General features: G+C 43.0%; 1 protein-coding gene across 2 annotated transcripts in view; it reads left to right on the top strand.

Moving 5' to 3' along the window:
• Positions 1–5,749: 5,749 nt before the first annotated feature.
• Positions 5,750–13,374, top strand: part of LOC138773403 (F-box/LRR-repeat protein 21-like) — a 28,348-nt gene continuing 20,723 nt past the window's right edge. For both annotated transcript variants that reach the window (XM_069954109.1, XM_069954108.1), the window contains exons 1-2: positions 5,750–5,865; positions 6,518–6,564. The gene's annotated coding sequence lies outside the window, so the exon portion shown is untranslated. The remainder of the gene's footprint in view (positions 5,866–6,517; positions 6,565–13,374) is intronic.

The raw sequence follows: 13,374 nt of genomic DNA, 5'->3' as shown, positions 1-13,374 counted from the left end.
CAAAGGATAACTACGTTTCTAAGCTCCCCTGCACTGTTTATTAAATTGGTAATTGCTCTTATGCAAATTACTTGCTTAAGAGCATTTGGGGCCTTGCTGGCAGGTGACCAGCACCGCCGAGCCCCGCCCAGCCCCTTCCTTCCCGCCCACTATACATATTCATATATGCATAGTGGGCTCTATGTACGGCGCCGGCGCCATATATACAGCCCACTATGCATGCATGTGGATGTGGATGGATACCTGGCCTTTGTTTAGCCCTTGTCATTACATTGACTTATAGGGCCACTTAATATGGTGGTTTTGGTGGTTTCCTTACAGGAGCCATGCCCTGGCTGGGTCCTTCCTGGAGGGAAATCTGGCTAGTCCTGTGTTTTGAGACTCTTCAATGAGGCTCCACGGCCTCTTCTTTTGCATATTCATGCTTTTTAGGGGGCAGTGCCCCTAGGATTTCACTGCATTGAGCGCAGTGGCGTAGCTACCATAGAGGCAGGGAAGGTGGTTGCTATAGGGCCCGTGGAGGGAGGGGGCCCGGGGATGCACCGGGAAGATAAGAGTCCCCTGTGTCCTTTTGCTTAACCCCTTATGTACTGCAGTGTCTAAGTGACCCAGTGTTGTCTTACATGCTGCAACACAACAAAGGGTTACTTTGCTAAAGACAATTAGCTCTCTGCCTTACTACTCTGATAACCTCTGACCTCTGTTCTCTGAGCTCCTGCAGAGGTCAGTGGTTATCAGTGCAGGAGAAGTGAAGAAGAGAGCTAATTGTAACCCCTTTTTTGTGTTGCATCATGTAAGAGAACACTGGTTCACTTACACATTGCAGTAAATAAGGGGTTAAGCAAAAGGCTGCACCTATGTATAGAACCATGAGGCTCCTAATAGGCTGTTATAGTTAAATACAGTGGATGGACTAAACAAGCAGACATTGACTTTCTGCCCTGCCAGTCAGTGTTGTGGCTGCACGCAGGATTCTGTCTCTGGCCACAAGAGAAACATGAATATGCAAAAGTGGCTATGTTTTTGTTGCTCTGGATACGCTTTTTAAAGTAACACTTCCATCTAGAAGGTGGAGGCAGCCTTTGTTGAGGCTGGAGGAGTTTTCCTATAAATCCAAATCTGTAATGAATTTGGAAGCAAACATGGGCACAGTAAGGCCCGTATACTTTTACGGCTGTATACAGCTTGGAGGCCTCTTGCTGTTCCTGAATAGGTTGCTTATTGATAAATGTAAAGAAATATTTCAATTATTCCATTATTTCAAGATGGAGTACAATCTTGTTGGAGTACAATCAGAAAGGTGTATGTCGTGTTGTCACATGCCTTTGGAAATGGGATGCTAAGACTTCTCACACGTCTCAGTGAAACATGACACACTGACCTACTTTCTGTGGCCTACTGAATTCTCCAGTCTGGCAGCTTGATCTGCTCCACTAGATTAGCTGAACCGTGTCATTGTCTGTGGGTGTGCCGCCTCCTGAAAACAACAGATTTCATTGGCAGCTTACATCAATATCAAGTACTATACTCCAGATTTGTTCCTTGTTTATTAAAATGAAAACAAAGATTGTTACTATATGCTTGATGAACTCTTTTTCTGTAGTTTATCTTACATTTACCAAGTGCTATAGAAAAAACAGGATTCTACCTTTAGTGAGTGCCAAAGCAGCAGTCATGTTCAGGTCTTTGAAATCATAACCAAAGATAGAAAAAAATATGCACATCCCAATGTAAAATTGTAATATACGTTATTGAAACAAACTGTATACAGAATGCAAAAGCGACCCGAGGAGGGACACAATATCACCCTTACCTCACTAGCCAAGGACATGCTTACATGCAATGTATTGCCTTCTCCAACGTCTTCCCCTCAATATCACATAATGAAGTCACAGAAGTGTGCACCACGCTATATGCACCTTATTTATAAATAACAAATCATAAATACATATATACCATAAATGCATAAAGTGACAAAGTGCAACAAGTACAAAGGTAAAGATATACACTTGGTTATAAGAGCACAAGAAAAAGAAGGTGCAATGAGCAACCTCACCAATGGATCATTAAAAACCCACTAAGTCCTACACTTGTTCTGTCCCTGCTCCAGCCGCAAGTGAATTGAGCATCAGGAGACTTGGGTCTATATACACTCAGGTCATCTGATGCAGCCGGCCAATCACTGCTATTCTTATAGCCAACATGGCTGTGGCATAGCAGGATGTGCCAGCCCCTTCACTGCATGTTTATTGGCTAATTAAAGCTGCCAAAAATGCGGTGAGGAGACTGTCATTTTTACTTGAGTGCCATGTGGTACTTGGTTGAGTATCTAGTACTTTCAAGTACCCCGATACTCAAGCGAATAGTGAGCTCGAACAAGCGTGTTCACTCATCTCTAGTTAGAACCTATTCCTGCACACCTAAGTCCTCTCCTTCCCCAGAGAGCTGGACGTTTTTGACCAGGGGAGTTAGAACATCCCCATCTCCTGTTTGCTAGGCTTCACGCAGAGCCTTAGGCTGCATTCACATGTCCCTACTGCTGGGGAAGCCCTTTAATAGACTGTTTCCCCGTCCGGCATGATGTATCAATATCATGCCAGTAGGGAAACTCTTTGAATCACAGCGGCTCTGTCACTACATGATATTGATACATCATGCCGGGCAGGGAAACAGTCCATTAATGGGCTTCCCCATCCGTAGGGCCCGTAATTTACGAAATGTGTGAAGCCTTAGGCCTAGTCAGTTTCTACTTCCCTGTAACATCTACTTCAGCAAAGTATGCTACCAAGTCACCCAACATTGTGTTAGAGTTGCTACTTTCTCCTAGGACAGATTTGGGTCGTACACACACAGGGATCATGGCATTGTAAGGTGTTTAGGTGTTTTAACCTAACACTGCCTTCAATTCACGCTGAGAGGACCATTCTAATTTCAAGCACCTGTGCGTCGACCTGTCAAATTGTTCCCCGCTCGCTGTCAGTGCTTGTAATAGGTTGGGGAGCTGCAGGAGGGGCTTTTAGGTCGTCTGAGGAGCCCACAGAAGATAGCGGCGGTCTGCTGCCTCCGCTTCTGTTACATGGACCGACGGCCAGCAGGCCGCTGTTATCGTTCAAAAATCTTGCAACATGTTGAAAAATAAGGATCAGTTTGTATGCAACCTCTGGGTGTCAGCAACTTAGTAGTCAACAACTTAACAAGTAAACTCTTCCTCTGTAAACTATCCCACATCTGTCTAGTCTAGTCTAAATGCACTTTATAGCAACATTTCTACTAGCAACACTAAGCTGCATACACTACAATGGAAAAATGGAATAGGCCGTTACCTTAGGGAAAATAAACTATGCAAATATGCATTCCGAAAGTAAGGTACTGTCTTGGACAAACCGGGACACATAGAATGGCTCATCTACTATTATCTCACATGGAAGCACATAATAATACTAGCTACAGTAATGTATCATTATGTAAAATTGTGTAATCTAAAGGCGTAATTATTCTGTTACACTGGCACGGGCGATAATTTGTTTGGTTATCCTGAACTGATCCCATATGTAAGTTTATAAACTACCATATTTATGGAATGCAAATTACAAAAGGGAAAAGGAGTCTTTGAAATAATTCCCTTCTCCTTTTCTCCAGATCAGAGTGCTTCAGAGATATATTGTAGCTAGCGTGAACGGCATGTAAGGCCATAACATTTTCCACAGTATCGGGGAAGAAGTTGATTTTCCAATTGTTGAATTTGAAATGTCTGCTTCGATGATACACAGTACATAAAACATGACAAGACTATATGGTGAGAAAATTCCAAGGTGGCTATATCACAATAGAACATTTTATGGGATTTCTTCCACAAAGACAAAACAATGTTAGCAAACTGACATTAGGAAACACATGATGGTGTCTCTCGGCAGTATTTTTTGCATATTTGTCTCCTAGGGAGCAATGTTCCTAGAATGACTGATGTTAAGAAACGCGTAATGGTGTCTCCGCTGTGTTATGGTTGATCTCCTTGAGGTCAAGCGTCAGTAGCAGATTATAATAGGTCCGTTTTGGGCGGTAGCTTGGGGCCCTGAGCTCCTGAGGGACCCATGGCCCTCCAAACAGACTTATACTTTCAGTGGTGTATTATCTCCATACTACAGTTCAGCCATGATTTGCATAAAAATTGATGCTTTTCACCGCAATTTTGCACAAATCAGGGCAAAACTGCAGCCAGGAGACAACGCAGTAACATTAGAGAATATATTGAAGGACCTTATCATGTGACAATGATGTCACCACAGGTCCTTTACACTGCACTATGGAGGAAAAAGACTTAAGTTAGTGCCGCCATATAGTGGGTTGAGGGGGCCCAAGTTGGAGAAAAGCCTGGGGCCCATGGTAAAGTTAATCCACCCCTGTCAAGCGTCATTACCCTGAAAGCAAAAACAGATATTCACAACTCAAACATGCTCGAGTTTGATTGTTCGGCATTTGATCCCCTGTGGCTAAACAAGTTGGACACAGCCCTAGGTTGCCCAGGAAAACATGGATACAGCCTTTGGCTGTGCTCATGTCTATTAGCAAACAATATTGTGGAGGATCATAGTGGCTTATGTTACAGTCGCGGCATGCCGAAGCCATGGCTATTCTCTCATCTCCCACTGCAGCCACATGTTACCTGGTCCTGCCCGCAGTCTTATGCTTCCACAGTCTCCTCCTCCTCCTGCTGTCTCCTAGGGCGCGCACACGCTGGCTCTGCTTAAAGTGACTGTACCACCAGGCCCAGGCTGAAGCACTGGATGAGGGCCGACCCACCTCCAGTGGGAAGAAACCCCAGCCCCTCCATGACGTGACTTCATTAGAATCAATGGAACCCTATCATAGAGGGGCTAGGGTTTCCTCCCACTAAGGGTGGGTTGGCCCGCATCCAGTGCTTCAGCCTGGGCCTGGTGGTACAGTCACTTTAAACTTAAGGGGCCCTGATTGGCTGCTGCGCAGCTGCCCTGTCCTATAAATGTATGCCCATCCCTAGTGTTCTTGTTGGAACTTCTGCATGCTTCCCATAGCGTGTGGTCCAGCTCTCCGTGATTCCTGCCATGTCCCTGCTGCCTGGGGTTCCATCCATCAGTCCTGCTGTCTTCCTGCCTGCCTACATGTCTCCAGCTGCACCTCGCCTGCCGTGGCTAGCAAGACAAGTCAGGGGTACCAACAGGGGGTCGCCTGCCACAGCAAGTCTTTCCCGCCTTGCGGTGGGTACTGGTGAAGACCAGCGCCCCCTTAGACTCTGCTCCCCAGTGCGGCTTATGCCATTGCTAGCGGTGGTACAGCGGATCCACGACTCCAGTCGTTACAGCTTATGTGGATAGGAGTTTGCTGGGTAATCTTTACTATAAGGTCAAGTTATCATTTACACATTTATGTTTCTGTTTCGTTTTTTTTATAAGCTTATAATCTTTATAATCTCAGACTGCTCTTCCGGAAAAGATGTCTAGTTGACTAAGCCACAGTATAAAAATAGATGTGACTATGAATCCTGAGACTCCCTGCTAAAGCTAAACCCGCCACATAGCGCATATGGAAATAGGTTATCTACAGATGACCCTTATAAATAAAACATATTGTTTTCAATCGAGAATGAAGTTGCTGAGAGTTCACACTGGTGACTGCAGCTCTTTCGCTGGAGCTTTGCCAGGTCTCCTCCTTCCCAAAGACCTGACTGACACAGTGACCTACTTTACAGAGAGAGAAACATTGAGGCAGGGGAGGGAGTGGGAAGGATAGACGTAGGAGCTCAGTAGTCATCAAGTCACAAACAGTCTGATCTCACAGTCTGCGGAGATATACTGCTATAGCCATAGTTCCTGCTGAAATACCTGGCAGGTAAGTCGCCTTCATTAAGCATTCTGTCGTGACTGTAATCTACGGATGTATATTGATTAACTGTCCTATGGATTCGTAAACAATGTCTGCAATAATCTCTCAAAACCTTAAGGAAGTAGACCAGGGCTTGTATTCCACAGGCTCTCTGTTTTCTTCTCCACCATTTTTGCATGCAGTGTTTATATTCTTCTGTTTTCCTCTTATTTATTCCGCCATGTGCACATTTATAGTACTATTAGAATACAAATTATTATAGATTTAGTCCATGCATTGAGTATTGTAGGACTCTGCGTTATATTGTATATCACAAGGTCTGTGAAAACTAGTAAAGCTGTGCACACAAGGAATGTACAATGCATATTCTAACACGCAGCAGACAGCATGTATTTGGGGTCACATATGACGCACATGGATTAAGAGCGGATACCCTTACAAGTATCTGGAGCATGGTGACTTCAGGTCAAGAGGACAAAAGGGATTTGTAAGACAGCTCTGGAGATGTAAACATGGTGCAAAGTGCGAAGCCCTCCATAGAGCCAAGCCCATGTGTTACTGCCCATGATCTGTGGTAACAACATAATACATTCTGCATAATTCTGTTTTATGTTTGAATAATCACGATAATTTATTATTGTCCAATTTTATCTCTCAGAATCCACCTTCGGGCTCTTACAGAAAGCGTTAGAACTTCTCTTACCGGTAAGAAGCTGTTCACATTTTTTTGCGATGTGTAACTTTGGGAATGTTAGTGATGAAGATTTTTTTTTTTTTTAACATTAGGATTAATTTATATCTTTATAAGTTTGTTGTCGACTGCATTTTACATGGATGTTGCTACGTCTGCTTCCTCGGTGTATTTGTATATATTTATTTATATTTGCTTATATTGCTTCGGTATCTTATGCAGCTCTGTATATTCCCAGCAGTTGTCTAATTTTCCTATCACTCATACATGCTAGGGCCAATTTCATAGAAAAAAAATTACGGCTATTAATTTGTTTATTAAAAAAAATCTCAAGTCTTTTAGTACTTATCAGTTACTGTATGTCCTGCAGGAAGTGGTGTATTTTTTTTCCAGTCTGACACAGTGCTCTCTGCTGCCACCTCTGTCCAAATCTCCATAGAAAACCTCTCCTGTTCTCCAGACTGGAAAGAATATACCACTTCCTGCAGGACATATAGCAGCTGATAAGTAATGTAAAATTTCAGATTTTTTAATAGAAGTAAATTACAAATCTCTGGATTTTTCTGACACCAGTTGATTTGATTTTTTTTTTTTTGTGAACAACCCCTTTAATACTAGATCAGTAGCTCTTGGCACTCCTGCTCATTGATCAGCTGTTTTCAGGGGTCAGTGTGCTTAGGAAAGCACTGTAGCATTGCTTACATCTGTTAATTTGTACCCATACTTTTTGTAGCGGCTGTGCTGGGTATTGCAGGGATACCATGGTAATTGGGTGTATGACGGATATAGGTAAACCATTGTCTGTTTTCAAGGTGGAATCCAGGGAATATAATTTTATTTCACTGTACTTCTATGTCAAATGGAGGAAATCTAACCGCTAAACCTGTATTTACTGGGTAGCTTGTGCCCCAAAGAGAACATTGTACAATGTGAAGCAAAGCTGCTTGTATACATTACACATGTGTTGGCTGAATCCACTGATTTTGGTGGACTGTCTAACTTGTATATTATCTTATGCCAGATATAATAGAATTTGTAGATCTAAAGAATAGGGCATGTTGGTTTTTTGCTGCTCAATCCTCGGCTACCCAAGAAGTTTGACACTAGCTTTCTGTTCTTTTCCCATTCCGAACATATGCATGTTTGGCTGAGTCAAGTATATATATGTGTATGGTGAAATTAAGAGCGATATTAAATGTAGTGTATGGGTCCAATTTTAAATGTGTTGCCTGGAAATATTAGCTTTTTATTCATGAGTGGAGATAATACTTAGATGATACTCATATTCCCCAATCACCTGCAGCTGCTATTTTTGCAGCTCCCAGTCACCAATTTCTCCTAATTTCTGTGACAGAGTATGTTCCCACTACGGAGTCTGCACGGCGGACTCTGCTTGAAGTTCTGCCTGTCCCATTGACTCAATCCGCCATCCGCCCAAAGAATTGACATGTCAATTCTTTTGGGCGGACGGTGTATTGAGCTTCAGAATATCATTAAGTCAATGGGACAGGCAGAACTCACGGACTCCACTTGAAACTTCTGCACAAATTCCATAGCAATTTTATTCTAACAAGAGTGCTAGGGTTTGGTGGGGAAAAGAGGTGCCTCATAATGCAAATAGAATATTTTAGAAGTTGGCAAGTTATCACGCTGTCCTTTGGGTGCAAAGGATAGTGCAGAACATTTATAGGGTTTATCCAGCGCTACAAAAACATGGCTACTTTTCCCCTTCTCTTGTCTCCAGTTCAGGTGTGGTTTGCAATTAAGCTTCATTTAGTTCAGTGGAACTGAGTTCCAAATCGCACTCAATCTGGAGACAAGAGAGGTGAAAAAGTGGCCATGTTTTTGTAGCGCTAGATAACCCCTTTAAAACCCCTTCTGCCTTGGATGCCGGGAGAACTTTTCCTCCCTCTGCTTTAGAATCCTTTTTTTCCGCTTGGAAAAGAGTCTGCAGCATTTACAAGGGGTTAAGCATTTGCACTTTAGTCCTGTCTGGTACTTTATGAATGTCTGCAGCTGACATTCATATTATGTCAGGTCTGGAAACCAATGATGTTATTATGTTGGTTTATGGAATTTATATGGCTGAAGTGTTTTTGAAAACTCAGCTTCTAACTTTGTCATCTGTGTGTGAAAGTAATGTCCTTAGCACATCCGTCACTGATTCATTTCATAAGGCCAGCACCAGCATTTATAATTCCTAAATAATATGTTGTTCTTTGGTTATTTGGGTACTTCAATCCCTAGGCTTCTGTGTGTCCCTGTAAACCCTAGGAAGAAACAATATGCAAAATAGCTCTCACACCTCTTAAGCAAAGAGATGTCCCTTCAAGTCAAGTCTCGCTCAGTCAAGGAGCCTTAGAACATTGACTGGGGATTTTATGCCAAGCCAAACAATCTCTTCAAAAGGAAAGATTTCCCATCTGCAGACAGCTGTTTCGGGATTTTTGCCCCTCATCAGTGCAGAACAGGGTGTTGGCTGGCTAGTGAGAGGTCTATCAATGTGGGTCAAAGGGGGTAGTGACTCTCCTTAAGGAGAGCCCGTCATAAAGACGTGTGGAGACTTACAGACTATTGCTGCTCCACTGAGAATTCTGGGAAGAAACAATATGCAAAATAGCTCTCACACCTCTTAAGTAAAAAGATGTCCCTTCAAGTCAAGTCTCGCTCAGTCAAGGAGCCTTAGAACATGGGGATTTTATGCCAAGCCAAACATTCTCTTCAAAAGAAAAGATTTCCCATTTGCATACAGCTGTTTTGGGGGGTTTGCCCCTCATCAGTGCAGAGAAGAGTGCTGGTTGGCTAGTGAGAGGTCTATTGATGTGTGTCAAAGGGGTAGTGACTCTCCTGTAAACACTAATCAATGAAACTCCCTACAAATAGATCTTGTGCAGATGTTTCTTCTAGAGTCAATGTTGCAACTGGGAACATAAAATATTCACTATTACTTTAGTGGTTCTAGGATGTGTACTTGTATGCTTACCTTGCCATTTGCCAAGAAATCTCGTACAATGTATTTTTTTAATTTTTATACTTACCCTTACTGTACAAATCATCGGCAATCGAAAATTTGTCCGTTCCGGAAACCCACCGTGGGCCGATCAACGTCTTCTGTTTTTCACAGCTTCCTGGTTAGAACGTACAAAAAAATCCAGCCCCTCCATTCAGTCGCTCAGATGGCTTACAGGTTGCTCAGCCAATCGGAGCTGAGCAATCTGTCAATCATCTGGTGATGTTAGGCCACGCTTCCTCTACAGATGACGTTGTCGACACAAGATGGCAGAGGCCAAAGATTCTGTGGTTGACAGTGGTCACGTAAGTATATTTTTTTAATGCTCCTGGGGGTGGGGGGTCAAGGGGGAGGACATAGGGAAGAGGGCCAAACTGGTAAATAAAGCACATTGCAAGGGTATATAACTTTGTGCTTAAATTGCTTTAATTGCCGTGAAAACAAAAATGGCCGGAGTTGTTCTTTAAATGTCCCCCTGTTTGCTGTTCTTTTGTATATCCTTTGTTTTGCTTTTTAGAACATTGTGTTTTGTATTCCAGCTCTTTAATTACTCACATTTCTGAATTAACTAAGTTTCCATGACAAAAGCAGGTTACTCACGTCTCTGGATTTATTCTGGGGATTAAACAGCAATAAACATGTACAAGTATTAAAGTTCTGTAAGATACATGACATCAATTGCACTCAGTTGTACAGATGAATATGTGGATGGGTATGGTTTACTGTATATGTATATGTCAGTATCCAAAGATTTTTACTCTATATGGAAGGGGCCTCAAACTGACTCATTTACCCCTGGAGCAACATTACCATCAATGGCTCTACCAACTAAAGAGGCAAAGGGGCATATCACCTCCTGTACTCTATGAACTAGCACTAGCAGCAGGTGAGCTATAAAAGATAAATCTTCTAACATATCAGGATATCTATTGGCCACAATTAAAATGTAAATTTAAATAAAAAAGCACAGCATATAAATGCACAACCTTCTAGTATATTACTACTATAGGTACTGCAACTACTATTATCATATAATACTATATCATAATATATACACAGAGAGACTCATCAAAACTATTCTCACAATAGATAAATGTGTGAAATGATGAAGGAGTTTTGTAAAACTTCGCTTAATTATAAGACCGTCTAATTTAGCACAAAGCAAAAAGGAGACATTAGTCATCATAGGTGATCCACGTCGGTGGCAAGGTAATAATAGAAGTGTTGAAGACCAGGGTCGTTCTCTGAGGATCTTGAACAACGTTTTCTTTGCCGTGTCTTGTGCTCGGTAATTAGGTCGAGGTCGTGATTCATTCTTGAACGTCTGCCACTCCTCACATTTATTTTTGCAGACGCACAATGCTCCCCTTGGCTTTAATTGGGACACTGGGAAATCGTTTAGAAAAGCTTTTTTTCTATTAATAATGCAACCGTCTGAGATGAAAATAGCGTGAGAGTCTATTGTATATGCAATTGCTTGTTATCACAGAATTATTTTATATTGAGACTTTGATTTTAGGAAAAACAGCAAGTAATAACGTAATCTGACAGCTGATATTTTTATGAACTGCTGCTTTGCATTATCGTTCACAGATTTTATAGTAAGGGATCTATTATAGGTATGAACCTGAGTTTACTGTTTGACTTCTGCCCAAGTGACTTAGGAAGCAGCCAAACAGTAAATTCAGAATCATACCTAAAATCGATCCTAACCAACAAGTAGTGTCATGGACTCATGGATATTTCAGTCAGTATTTGGTCAGTATTTTGCAACCTCAACCAGGAGTGAATTGAAAACACAGAAAGGATCTGTTCACACACTGTTGAAATTGAGTGGATGGCTGCCATATAACGGTAAAGAACAGCCATTATTTCAATACAACAGCCATCGGCCATCCACTCAATCTCAACATTGTGTGAACAGATCCTTTCTGTGTTTTCAATCCACTCCTGGTTTTGGTTGCAATATGAGAACCACAATACTGACTGAAATATACTGTGTGTGAACCTAGCCCTACTCACAATTGACCACTAAACGTGCTGCCAGATTTTTTTCTTATCAGTTGGCCAACCCAGTTGTAGATTACAATAAAACATACAAGAAAACGCAAAAAAATAAAATAAAAAATAGAACATAGAAATAGAAGCAAAACCAGGGACACCCATCTGGTAAATAGCATTGTTCCTGAGTTATTGATCCTTACTCACTATCTATAGTTGTAAGGGTTTTTTACTGCAGGAGAAATATTTATTGGGTTTAAAGGGCTAGCCCCTGAGATCAGCTAGTTATCTCCTATCATGTGAATAGGGAATAACTTTGTCAGAAGGGAATACCCCTTTGAAAGGATATTTTTTATCATTTTCATGCTGCCCAAACAGAAAGCCATCAGGTTGGTCCCCAATGGGTGATTATAATCCCATGTGAATTCTTCTTTATAGTTGGGATCCCTCCATTACATTCACTCTCTAAATATGCCTTGTCACTCCTCTGCTGGTGTCTAGCAGATTACAGTAGAAACAGGTTTCTTTGTAGTGTGCTCAGGTGATTAGCTTTGTTTCCTCCCTGTAATCACGTGCCACCTCTCTCCTTCTTCCTGCCTCTCGGCTTTCATCACACCGAAAGAAAACAAGAGAAAAGTTCAACAGATTTATAGCTGAGTTTATTATAGAGGAATGTGCAGGGCATAGATAAAGGCTCAGAAGGGCCCTGGGGCAGACTAAACACACAGGTGTGCCACAGGTTATCAAACTACAACATGAGCTGCCAGCAGGACATGATGGGGGTTGTATTTCTACAGTCTGGAGAGCCATGGATGCAATGGCAACTGTTGCAACCCCTATGAATATGCCACTGGGAATGTGATTCTTGCATATTGTTTTTAGCTCACAAACACAGGCATGTGAGTAAGCATATAGAGAGTGCAGAGTGGAGGGAGGCCATTATAACCCTGTAAACCAATATCTGGCATTTCTGGTTTATAGGGTGCCAAAATGGATGCACACCAAACTCAGTGTGTAGTTTTCCTGAACTTTATTGTAGAAATGTAACTGTACTTCTTATACTATCATCTGTCGCAGTAACGCCAGGAGGGAGGGGGGGAGATAAGGACATCGATCCCTAAAGCCAAAACCCATCCAGCTGTCCCCAACTATGGTCGGGGTTATTTTTAGGGTATGGGCGGGAAAAGGGTGGAAATAGAGGCCGCCGTTAACTTACCTCCCCGGTTCCAGCGCCGGGTCCCAGATCACGCCGCCCCGTTCTCTCATCCAGCTGCCACTTCCTGGTCTGAGCTGTGGCTTGAGAAGTGATGTCTCAAGGCAGCTCAGCCATTCAGCGGTGCGGAGTCCCAGTCCCAGAAGAGTCCCAGTCCCAGCGGAGCTCAGTCGGAGCGGAGTCCCACCTTGGCCACTGAATCGCTGAGCTGCCTTAAGACGTCACGTCTCAAGCCGCAGCTCAGACCAGGAAGCGGCATCTATAAGGGATGGGGGAGAGGGGGGCATCTATAAGGGATGGGGGAGAGGGGGGCATCTATAAGGGATGGGGGAGAGGGGGGCATCTATAGGGGATGGGGGAAGAGGGGGGCATCTATAAGGGATGGGGAGAGGGGGGCATCTATAAGGGATGGGGGAAGAGGGGGGCATCTATAAGGAATGGGGGAAGAGGGGGCATCTGTAAGGAATGGGGGAGAGAGGGGGGGCATCTATAAGGGATGGGGGAGAGAGGGGGCCATCTATAATGGGGGGAGAGGGGGCCATCTATAAGGGGAGGAGGGAGAGGGGGGCCATCTATAAGCGGAGGGGGGGCCATCTATAA

This window comes from Dendropsophus ebraccatus, chromosome 1 (genome assembly GCF_027789765.1).
Source record: "Dendropsophus ebraccatus isolate aDenEbr1 chromosome 1, aDenEbr1.pat, whole genome shotgun sequence".
Taxonomy (NCBI): domain Eukaryota; kingdom Metazoa; phylum Chordata; class Amphibia; order Anura; family Hylidae; genus Dendropsophus; species Dendropsophus ebraccatus.
This window is presented reverse-complemented; position numbering and strand designations above follow the sequence as displayed.